Below are 12,805 nucleotides of genomic sequence, written 5' to 3' on the forward strand. Positions count from 1 at the left end.
TTAAAGAGAGAGAGCGAGAGAGAGAATTTTTTAATATTTATTTTTTAGTTTTCAGTGGACACAACATCTTTGTTTGTATGTGGTGCTGAGGATCGAACCCGGGCCGCACGCATGCCAGGCGAGCATGCTACCGCTTGAGCCACATCCCCAGCCCTTTATTTTTTATTTTGAGAAGGGTCCCACTAGGTTGCTGAGGGTCTTGTTAAGATGCTGAGACTAGGGGCTGGGGCTGGGGCTCAGTGGTAGCGCACTTGCTTAGCATGCGGGAGGCACTGGGTTTGATTCTCAGCACCACATATAAGTAAAATAAAAGGTCTATCAACAACTAAAAAATATTAAAAAAATAAAAGATTCTGAGACGTTTTGAACTTGTGATCCTTCTGCTTTAGCCTCCCGAGTTGCTGGGATGACAGACATGTGCCACCATGCTCAGCTTCATTAAACTTTTTTAAAAGTGTGTTTAAAATATACATAATATGAAACTTACCAGTTTAACATTTTGAGTGTACAATTCAGTGGGATTTAGTACATTCATAATGTCGTGCAACCATCACTGATATTTCATGAAACTTCTGCTCCAAGTGTTGTTTTTTCCCATTAGAATATTCCTTTTGTTTCTTAAGAAGTTGAGTGTTTTAACCAGCATGGTGGTACACACTTGTAATCCCAGGGATTTGGGAGGCTGAAGCAGGAGAATTGCAAGTTTGAAGCCAGCCTCAGCAACTTAGCAAGACCCTGTCTCAAAATAAAAAATTTTAAAAAGGGCTGGGCATGTTGTTAAGTGCCCATGGGTTCAATCTCAGCTACTCCCCACCCACCGACAAAAAAGAAGTTGAGTGTTCACTGGTGTTGGACTAAAAATAGTGTCCACTTTGCCAGGTCTCCAGGAGCTTACACCCTACTTGAGTGAAATGAACTTTTTTTTTTTTTTTATTGTTGGTTGTTCAAAACATTACATAGTTCTTGATATATCATATTTCACACTTTGATTCAAGTGGGTTATGAACTCCCATTTTTACCCCGTATACAGATTGCAGAATCTTATCTTATAATATGCTTATGAAACCTCCAATCCCAGACTGGGAAATCTCTCCAAAATCTCTTGTTCTCATAGGCTCATTCTTTTTCTCCATGAGAGCCACTGTCGGGCAGGCAATCAAGGTAGAAATGCTATCTTTTCTCAGGAATACATGATGATTTTATGCCTAAATACATAGGTCAAGTATTTCAGCAGGTACCCACAAGAAACAGGATGAATATAAGCTGCAGCCCCATCCATTCTAGACCAGAATGGTGTTAACCTTCAAAAACCCCATAAATCCAATGTCAGAAGGCTTGACTAAGGAGCCGAGGTCTTTTCTGTGGGTTTCTGTAAACGGGCTATCCCTGTGGTTTTACAAGCACACCGAGGGAAGCAGTTTCTCAGAAAATCTCTCTGGATATGATCCTTCTTCCCAAAGTTCCATGTCCATGCAACCCTGCATCTCTAGTTTCTTGCTACTTCCTTCCGAAGTCACCCTCCCCGGGGTCTGGTGTACTTGTTCACACGGTTCTACCATATCCGTCCCCAGTGTCCTAGGTTGTAAGTAAGGAGGTATGAGTATCCTGGGAAACAGTCCTCTTTGTGTTTTGAGCAATGCATTATCATGGAATATCTATAATAAATTAATGTATTCATCCACATGTTTTGATTATTGTGGGGAATTAAAAACATGCAAAGCAGGAAGAAGAGCTTTATGAGCCCCCATGTATCTATCACATTCAGCTTCAATAATTTTCAACATACTTGCCTATTATTTCCTATATATCTCTAACAACCTTTCAGATTATTTTGGAGAAAATCTTAGACATAATAGATAATATTAGGTCATTCATCAATACTTCAGTTTTATATCTTAAATATAATTTTATTTTGAAGAATTTTAAATTTACAAGATTTACCAAGATTTTTATCATTCTCCACACACACACACACAGCCTTTGTGTGTTTTTCATAAAACTATTTGAGAGAAACTTGTAGGTATCTTGACTTTTCATTCCTAAATAATTCAGATTATTATTTCCTAAGATCAAAGACATTCTCTTGCATAACCATAAAACAATATTCAGTTCAGGAAATTTAACCTTGATTATAAGACTTGTATAGAATCCATATTAAAATACCAATAATATCATGATAGCAACTTCTACTGATCCAGAATCTACTCTAGGATTACACATTACACTGAATCGGGTTTTCTCCTTAACCTTTAATTTGGAAATGACCATTAATCTTTCATTGTCCTTTATGACTTTGAAATTTTTGAAGAGTAGGAGTCAATTGTTTTGTAGAATGCCCCTGATTTAACTTTGTTCCATTGTCCTTATGATTGCATTTTTGGCAGGAATGCCACTTAACTGAGGTAGTCACAAAGGGAGCAGCACATGAAGTCAGTCAGGATGCCATTACTACTGGTGCTAACTTTGATCACTTGATTCATATGGGGTCTGCGTATTTATCTGCTGTAAAAATACTCTTTTCTGTTTGAAATACATAAGCAATAGACTTTGAAATGTTTAATAGAACATGTTTCTCACTGTGCTTTCACTCAGTGATTTTAGCATTTATTGATGATTCTTGTCTAGAGTGTTCTATTATAGTTGCAATATGGTAATTTTTGAAATAATTCCTTCTAAATTTATTAATCAGCATTCTACTGTAGAGCTTTCCCTTTTCCTTCCTCATCTTTTTTTTACTTACCTATTTCTTTTTTAAAATTTAAATATTTATTTATTTTTTAGTTTTAGGTTTTATTTATTTATTTTTTAGTTTTTTATGTAGTGCTGAGGATTGAACCCTGTGCTTCTTGCATACTACATGAGCATTCTACCATTGAGCCACAACCCCAGCCCTTACTTACCCATTTCTTTGTATTTCTTATTATCTGTACATGCATATTTTTAATTCAAAGTATTCTAATGTATTGCTGTCATTTATTTTGATACTTTCCCCAAATTTGACCAAGCCAGTTCCTTATGTGTTTCTCTTCTGATTACTTTAGTGGCAGGAGATAACTTTACAGCAAAAGTTTTTAAGCACACCTCCTTGCCTCCTAATAAATCTTGGCTCACTGAACAAGACTGGCCTGTCACCTACTTCCCATCTGGTGTTTCTTCCCTTTAGAAGGCTTGTGGGCAGCACCTCCATCCTTTGTCTTTGGCCTTGGGCTTTTATCACTTTCTGGTTCCTTCCCTATGCTGGCTTAAACCTCCCCTTTGGTTTGCCTGCTTCCCCCCCCCCCCCCCCCCGCCCCCAGGCTCTTAGCAGAATTCCTAAAGCAGACTAGGTACTTATTAATGGGCAAATGAGTAGTTCTAAATCATTAGAAATAAACTTTTGAGTACTATGGCTAAATAAGTGTGCTACATGAGAATATACAGGATGAAACATGTTTATTTTTCACAGAATATACAGGGAGAATGAAAAAACGTTCTCAGCAACTGAAACACTGACCTTTAAAAGGGAATGATGTTTTGCTTTTCTCATTGGTTAAATCAACATTCATTCATTCAACAGGTACCTATAATGTTACAGAGATCACTGAGCTGCATCTGGCCCTGGGAAACTGATCATTTTATTGAAGTGACAGTCATGTCAATTGAAAATTAGAGTGTAATATAATAAAGCTTTAATAGAGCTATGAACGAAGCACAAAGAGGACACAGAAGGGAAATCAACCATAGACAGAGAATAGATTTAAATGGTTGACATTTGAGCTGTTATTTGAAGAATAATCAAGGGAATACTTGTGGCAAGGGAAATTGCATTCTTTAGAACCTAGGGGCTCATGAAAGCATCATACATTTAAAAAAGAAATTCTTTCCTCTCAAATGCAGTGCTGGGGATTGAACCCAGGGCTCTGGAGCATGTGAGGCAAGCACTCTACTACTGAGCCACATCACCATCCCTGTGTTTTTATAGGACTTATCACAAATCTGTTGATTTGCCTTTCAGTAAACTGTACAGTCTACAGTGCAAAGCTTGTGCTACATTCCAGAGTAGCCCTAGCAACTCACCCAATGTCTTAAAACATGTTTGATACATGAAGGTGATCGGAAAGTTACGATGTCTAACCCCACAGAGTAGGAAAGGTAAGTGACTGGGTGGAAGGAAGACAGGCTAGGACTTGTTTTGTGAAGGGCCTTCTTTCCATGAAAGAGTGTTGGTTTTACCTGTAGGGAAAACAAAACAAAACAAACAAACAAACAAACAAACAAAAAAACAAAAACAAACAAACAAACAAAAAACAAGGAACCAGTGAAGACTTTTAATGAAAAGGTGGTGACAAAAATTTTTAAGGAAATGCTTGTTGGCACTATGAATGATGGATAGTAACAGAAGGCAAACATACTAGGGAGAGGGAGAAATGTTTTAATTCATTTTTTTCTCCTGAATTATCATATATGCTTTCAATATTAGAGGAAAACTCAATCTTAGGTGATTATTATCTGTAAAAATATAGCTATGAATATTTGCGATTTTTTTCGGATGTGACAGGTATTACAAGGATGGCATTACACATCTACCCAATATAAGGGGGGAGGAGTCCAGGAGGCTTTCTTCCAAAATGTAGAACTGTCAGAATTTGAACATCATGGATAGGAAGGAACAAGCAGCACAGGTAAACAAAGACCACGAATAGACATACCCAAACCCTCCACCATGCTAGGGGCAGAACCCAAAGCTCAAATCCAGAATAGTCTCCCCCCCTGTGCTTGAGGGGAGAACCCATGGCTAGGCAAGCACTCTAGTACTAAGTCACATTCCCTTAGCCCAACGCCTTTTTAATGGGGACGGGGGAGGGGGACCACAAAATTTGAAATAATTCATGTATGATATATATCATCAAGAGCAAGGATACAGAAAACCAGGCAATAAGCTTAAAGGAAATGCTTTGTGGTTTCCCCCCTAAAATTGATCAAGGGAGGGTAAGACATTCTTGTTTTGGAAGTCTTTCCATTCTCGTTGAAATCGCACGGAGTTTTCGTGGACCCCGCACAGGAGCTACTGAAAACACCTTTAGTTTCTCTGATCCAACCCTTCGTCCACATTCCTCACTTGCAAAAGCCAGTCTTCCAGACCCAGGGCCTCGCTGGGGGCGGAGGGGCGGGGAGGGGACTCTGGGCCAAGGTCGCCATCGCGAAAGGCGCGAGGGTCCAGGATAGGGGTCGCGGTCCCGACGGGCAGGGTTAGGAAGGGGTTTCCGTCCTGAGGCACGCAGGCAAGAATGGAGTCCAGGCCCTGGGGAAGCGACACAGGAACCAGTCGCAGTGGTGGGGGGGGCGCAGGCGTCCCTCTGTCGGTGGGTGGCACCGGGGCAAGGGCAGGGGTCGAGGTATCTGGGCAGGGAACAGAGGCAAGCGTCGCGGTTACAAGAGGGTCCTCGACCTGAGTGTTCCCTGCTGCCTATGAGAGGTACAAGCAGCGACCGCAGCACCAGGGTCTGATCGCTCCCAAGACCTGAACAGAAACAACCTCCCAGCCCACCGCCTGCAGGCGGGGCTGCGGGGCGTGGCGAGAGGCGTGCGGCGGCGTGGGGCGGGTCGGGCAGCGTGCGTGCGCCGAGAGTGCCGCGGGCGCGGGGCGGGGCGCGGTAGGGAAGGGAGGTGTGCGCGCCGCGGGGCGGGCGGACGGCGTGCGCGCATGCGCCAATCACAGATGCCGCGAGAGGGGTGCGCGCGGAGAGGCCAAGGGAGGCGGAAGGGCGGCCCGGGTGCCGCGCGCATCCAATCACCGCGTCGCGCCGCCATGACGTGAGACTCTCCCGGGTACCGATCGCCAGTCGGCTGGCCCGGCGGGTGAGTGCGCCGGAGCAGGGCGCGGGGACGCGCGGGGGCGGGACTTCCGCAGGTCCCCGGAAGTGGGAGCTGTGTGTTCTCATGCGAACGGGAAGGAGCGTTGGGGATCCGGAGTCTCGAGGTTGAGACATTTTCTGGCCCGAAAGGGGAAGAATCCATCCCCGCCGCAGCCAGCCAGCGCCCGCACTTCTTTCCTGCCTTCAGCCCGGCCCGGCCGCGCCGCCTCTTCCTGCCGTCTCCCTCCTCGGCCGTCCCCGCGTGTTGCGCGGTCGCCGGGCACCGGGGCTGCGGCGAGGAGCCCGCGGGCGGCCGGTCGGGCGGGGCGGGCGGCGCTGACAGGTGAGCCGGCCTTCCTTGGCCATCGGCTGGGCTGCCTCCCTCTTCGGCTGGTGCTCGGACCCGCGCCCGCGCCCGTCTGTCACCGGGCCGCCATCTTCCCGGAGGGACGCGGGACGCGGCCCGCGGCGGGCAGGGCAGGGCCGGGCCAGGTCGGGGAGGACCTGGGCAGGGCCGGGGCCAGGCTCCGGTCGGGGACGACTGCGGCTGGGGCCTGGGTTTGGAGGGTCGGGCAAGACTGGGGCCGGGGGTGACCAGTGGGGCCGGTGCTGGGGTCAGGTGGGGCGGGGAGGACTTGCGGGCCGGGGCCGAACGGGACCAGCACGGCCTGGCCGGCAGGGTTGTGGCGCGGCGGGGCGGGTCCAGGGGCGCCCCCGAGGCCGTATGCTTTAGGCCCGGCGGGTTCGCCCGTGCATCCCGAGGAGAATGGGCTGGGGTCGTAGGCCGCGAGCGCCCCCGGGCTGGGCCGGCGTCGGGACCCGCAGTGCGGCGCGGGGCCTCGCCCCCTCCGTCCCGCCGGAGCTCGGCCCAGGCGGCCTCGCTGCTGCTCCGTCAGGAATGGGTCATTAGGGAATCGCATTTCTTTAGAACCAGGAAGTTGGGATCTTGTCGCTCGAGTGTTTGGAATGCTACTTTTCCCACTTGATAGATCCGAGCAGGGGTACATCCTGAAGGAATTAAAAAATGAAAGTCAAACGGGTAGATTCCCAGCGTTCGTCACAGGACTGGGACCTACAGTCTGCACAGGAACTGGTCAGGAACTTCTTAGCCACCTCCTTCTCGGTGGTGTACGGTTGGAACGTCGAGAGCAATTTCGACTTCAGGTCATTGCTTATTGTAACTTTTAGTGAATGTAATCTGGCCTTCTCCCTCGTTTTCATGTAAAACGGTTTTGAATTTTAGCTGAGATGGAACCTGCGAAAATTATCTCTGCCTGTCTTTCATTTGAGACCCTTTCACTGGCAGCAAAATATCTGGACTTCATCATAAATTCAAAGTTTGAGGTTTTCTGTAACTGAATAAACGGATTTCCCTTGACTGTGTAGTAGAGTTAGTTTGTAAGTATGAACATAAAGTGCAAGGGGTTTGATAGAGATAATAGCAACTTGAAGTGAATATATAAATAAATATTAAAGTCATTTTCTCATTTGAATTTTTTTTTTGTGGGGGCAGGATATTTAGCTATTATTTTCGGTTGTGTTAAATACTGAATTTGTGCTGAGTTGTAGTTTGCAAAGGCCACAAAGGGAGAGAGGAGTGATGTTCACTTTTGGAGGGTGGTCAGACAGTATGCGATTTCCATACTTCCCCAACCTGCCTGGCTCCCCTAATTTACAGAAGTTGAAATGGTTGTGGCTTTTTCCTCTGTGTTTAATGTACTGAAAGGCAGTTTTGTAATCAAACTATACAAGAAATGACTTAAGGAGGTTTGCTTGAGTTGTTAAAGTGAAATACTTTCTTGAAAGGCATCAAATTAACACGTTATTTAGTCAACCATAAATTTAATTTATATACTTGCTTTGAAGAAAGGGAAATAAATTGTATTCTCAAATATTAATGTGACTGTTTACAGGAATAAAAAAATGACATGGCTTCTTATTTATTAGAAATTATTTTCTTGGTGCTTTGATTTTCTGTTAAAGAGGGATGATAATACCCTTATAGTCCTGTTGTATCACAAACGTGTAGATGTTGGCTGTTTTGGCCATTTTCATTATTGAACTGCTGTTTTAATGTTTACTGTGTAACTGTTAACTTTATTAGCAGAATTTGTTTGTTTGTTTTCCTTGATCAGGGGTATCTGGGCAGAGAAGACAGGTTCTAAAGGCAGAATGTAAATTTGGACAAAGGTGTAGGAACCAGAGAGAAAATAGATGATAATATAACTATAGAATTTTCTTAGCATTCATTTTGCCGTGTTCTCTAGATGAGTAGCTGAAATTAAGTGGCAACAAATTCAGGGAGAAAATTTATTTTACTTAATGTTCCTGGGAATTGCCCTTGGAAAAAATAAGATTTAGAGAATTAATTGAATTTAATGTGATTACCATAAATATAAACAAATTTTGACAAATTATATTTAAACTTGAAACATTTTACTTAGTCACCTGTTTTTATGAAATCATCTTTATCCTAAAACATAATTCTCAAATACTAAGTACAAATTGGGATATCAAATTGTTAATGGTAATTACAATAAATTGCCCTTAGTTACCAGAGTAGCTGCACTCTCTGGTGTAGATTGCAACAATATTTACAAATTTTTGTAGTGATCAAGAAATGGCTGACGAGCTGCTTTCTTTCACTGTTTTAAAAGTGTCATGTTGGCATTCATACTTTTCTACGAAACTATGAACTAGTATTATAATCTGGGTCTTCAGTTTTAGTAAGGTGTTATCTTTTTGATGGTCTCTTGCGGTTGCAAAAAATGCTGTGTTGGAACAAATTCCATATGTTCTTAAGCTAGAGTAAATTTTAAAATGTTTTATAACCCTGGCTATACTCTTGCAGATTTCTCTCAGTTTTAAGGATGTTCTTTCCGATTGATAGATGTAAGAAAATCCTAAGGTATACTTCTGTAATTTCTCCTATAAAACTATCAGAACAACCTTTTTATATTGTGTAGAAGAAAATGTCAACACTGGAATTATATTGGTGGGAAAGACAGTGTTAAAAATGGACCCTGCTCCAGGGGTTTGCTTTCACTTTGTTTTGGGACTTTTTTCATATGAAAGAGTTCTTCTTTTTCTGTAAGAGTTAATTTTAGAGTACACAGTACATGAAACACTACCTTCTAAGAGGGTTAAACTCATCAAATCTTAATTTTACTTTACATTAGTTCAGTTTAAACTTTTTGCTTTAGGCTTGTTGATATGTTTGAAGTTGCTGTACTTCTGAAGTTGTATTGAATGAAAAATTATTATTATTTTTTTTTTAAATCAGGACATGGAATTGTAAGGTAGAAAGGCATTGGGTTCCCTTGTGAAGAGAAGGAGGATAAATTCTGTCTTGGATTTTTTTCCCCTGATGTTCTAATGCTGTTTTCCCACGTGTAAATATCTCCTTTAGGAACAGGGAAAAATATTAGCTCAGCTGTTTCCTTCCTTTCTCTTCCTTGTCCTCCTTCCCCCATAGCTTTTACCTCTCAATACCTTATAAACTGTCCTTATACTGTTTTTTCTGTGAATCTGTCATGACTCCTATTTTTTTTTTAAATTTTTTTATTAGTTGCTCAAAACATTACAATGATCTTTTTTTTTTTTTTAAAGATAGAGTGAGAGAGAGAGAATTTTTTTAATATTTATTTTTTAGTTTTTGGCGGACACGACATCTTTGTACGTGGTGCTGAGGATCGAACCTGGGCCGCACGCATACCAGGCGAGCGCGCTACTGCTTGAGCCACATCCCCAGCCCTACAATGATCTTGATATATCATACATTTGATTCAAATGCGGTACGTAATCTTATTTTTCCACGTGAACAGATTGCAGGATCACATTGGTTATACAGCCACATTTATACATAGGGCCATACTAGTGTCTATTGTATTCATGACTCCTATTTTAATCATGAAGGATTTGCAGTTGAGTGATGTTGCTGATTTTACATCTTTCGTAGTCTTGTTCTTTCTTTGTTGTCAGCCTCAGCTAGTGTGATGTGGCCATAGAGTGCACAGTAATATTGACAATATTTCATACTTAACCTAAATTTGAAAGCATGGTAATTTTTTAGGGGGCATTTAATACTTACTGATATAACACCTAGTCTTCTCTGAAAATGTTTGTGAAATCAAACTTATAAGATAGGATGGTATTTATTTGCCTGATCAAAATAATTTATTATTTGCATATACTAATTTTGTTATACTGTAGTCAGATTACTATAAAGTTATATATTTATTGCTTGGCCCTTTACAGAACCTCATCAGACTGTCCCAGGTGCTCCTAAGCATAGCATGCCTCCCACTGTGTGACTGTACCACCTCTGTCTTCTTTCATTTACTGCCCCATCTTTCAGGCTGGACCACTGCCTCTCTCTTCTCTGCCCTTTCTTCTCCCCCTCCCCGTCAACTGAAGTGTTGCAAACATAGGTGCCTTTGCCTGAAATTGAATGTCCCTCTTTTAAATTTTTTTAAAAAAATTACTTAGTTCTTTAACTTATTTTTAAGAAAATATTTCAGGAGTTTTTGCCTCAATTTCCGAGGTTAGACTCAGGGCTTCTCTATTTTCATAGCACCTTATGTATACTTTGTCTTATTCAGCAAGTAATTAATATAAGCTCCTTGTGAGCAAGATCCTTTGTACATACCTCATTACCCAGTTCAGAGCCTGGTATACTATATATGTTTAGTAAACTTAGTTCAACTAGAGGGATAAAAGCATGCCTAATGACAATTTCCACCTTAGTTTTAGAGAAATTGTTTCCGGATCATGTATTTGCTTAAGTATATAAACAAATGTGAAAATCTTCACCTAAAAAAGATACATTAGAGCCAAGGCTTGGCATAGATTTGTTTTTTTTTATTATTATTATTGGTTGTTCAAAACATTATTGGCATAGATTTGTAATCCCAGTGACTTAGGAAGCTGAGGCAGGAGGATTGCAAGTTCAAGGCCAGCCTCAGCAATTTAGGGAGTCCCTAAGCAACTTAGTGAGACCCTGTTTCAAAATAAAAATAAATAAATAAATAAATAAAAAGGGCTGGGGATGTAGCTTACTAATAAAGTGCCTCTGGATTAAAGAAACTTTCTCCTAGTGCATAAAAGTTATATTTAAAAATTTTTAACTGACTTTTCATAGCTGCATCTAGTGCATAAGTGGTTTTGGTACAGTAATTTAACTATAGGACCTCCAGATTTTACATTCTCAGTCTTCCAATCTTGCCTTTTTTGTTGTGCTTTAAAATTAAAACAAATTAGCCAAAATCAAAGCAGTTATAATATTGGAAACATTTTTAATGCAGTGTTCTATTTAGTCATGTAGACTAGCATTTGGATGCTGATGGCTCTCAGTTCCAAGGTTCCTCAGGTAGATCCCTGTAACTGTAACTGAGTTTTAATAGTGAACAAAAGGAGTAATCCCCACCTCCTTTGGAGTTTACTGTCCCCTGAGGCAGGTAGAATTTCACATAATCAAATACAAAAGTACAGTGTGCTAAGAAAGGTCATAGATGTAGACCTGGAGGGGTGGGTCAGAGAGGCTTCCCCAAGAAGTACTGAGATTGAAAGAAGTGGGGTGGGATGGCAGAATAGTCTTCTCAGCAAAGAGAATAACATGTGCAATGACTGAGATGGGAAGGAGCAGAGATGTGGCTTAAGGGAGAAGGTGGCTCAGAAAAGTAGGTGTGGATCTTAGGTCCCATGTAGGTTGAGACTTTTGCTCTTTATCTTGAACAGTAGAAGCAGTTGGAGGGTTTTAAATGGGGAATTATATGGTCAGAGTGCTGTTTTAAAATGATTGTTCTGGTTTATGGACAGTATTCTTGGCAGCAAGGTGGAAGGCCCTCTTGCAGTTTATACTTCCTGTTGTCATAGTTGAAAAGGCCCATCCATCCCTGTCTAAATGAAGGAATAGTTTACTTAGAACACCTTTAATTTGTATTTCACAAAGCCATGCATGTTTAAAAAAAGACTTTGAAAATGACTTTAAAATATGCCTTAAATCTGCTTGCATGTGTCAGTTGTTTAAGTTATATTTGTTATTTCAGATTTTATTAAGGCAAACTAATTATTGGATTTCCTTTTTAGGAACATCTGAAAAATGGGAACATTTTGTTTTCATATTTCAAAATGCTTTGTTTTTATTGTCAATACTCAAAATGTAGGGATTAAAAACAGTGACTGATTTGATATGAATTTACAGGTTGCCTCACTGATTGTTCTGTGTGAACAGGTTAAACATTTCCTTTTCAAAAATATGAAATTCTTTTAAATGCTAAGATACCATACTTTTCTTAACATTCTTTTTTGATTGTGTTGATGAAATTTTTATCTATGTATTTTCTGCCTTACCAGTTCATTTGAAAGCTTGCTCTCAGTGTGCCTGTGTGTATTTGTATGTATTCATGCAAACAATAGTACTTCTCTATAGTCTATAGGAAGCCTTCAACACATTCTGAGTTTATTTATTTATTTTTTTAAGTGGGTCCTTATAAAGGGAAAGTTTAGTCACTTTGGGGAATTGTGGCACTTCTTCCTGAGAATCAAAACCAGACTCTCAACCTTGTAAGGTCCCAGTAGATTACCTTTTAAAAAGGAAAAGCCAAAAACCGAATTCAAACCTACATGGGGAAATAGTCCATTGCCTTAACCATTTGACTGTGATTACATGAAAAACTTAAAAGTCTCTGTGGGAAAAAAAAATGGCCTCTTAAAACTCTAGAACTTCCAAAGGTAAAGGCATTTTGTGTTTTTAGGAGGCCACTGTGTAAATGAGCAACTGATGAATCAGCAGTATTTGTCTCTTCACAACTTTAGCCATCTAGGGAGGGAGAAGACCATCAGGACGACCCAGGGGTGAAAATACATGAAGCTGTGGCACCAGTGGTTGTTGCATATGCTTGTATCCTCAAGTTTTTTTGCGGCTCTTCCCATTTTTTAGTATACCTTGATGAACTTGATTTTTTTCTTCT

General features: G+C 41.3%; 1 protein-coding gene across 2 annotated transcripts in view; it reads left to right on the top strand.

Annotated features, from left to right (window-relative positions):
* The first annotated feature begins 5,851 nt into the window (after window positions 1–5,851).
* The window catches only part of LARP4B (La ribonucleoprotein 4B), a 90,977-nt gene continuing 84,023 nt past the window's right edge, over window positions 5,852–12,805 (top strand). Inside the window, exon 1 of one of the 2 annotated variants that reach the window (XM_081297551.1) lies at window positions 5,852–6,177. The gene's annotated coding sequence lies outside the window, so the exon portion shown is untranslated. The remainder of the gene's footprint in view (window positions 6,178–12,805) is intronic. The other variant, XM_081297552.1, reaches the window with a different exon arrangement.

The sequence above is a fragment of the Spermophilus citellus genome (assembly GCF_964194105.1).
Source record: "Spermophilus citellus genome assembly, chromosome: 6".
NCBI lineage: Eukaryota > Metazoa > Chordata > Mammalia > Rodentia > Sciuridae > Spermophilus > Spermophilus citellus.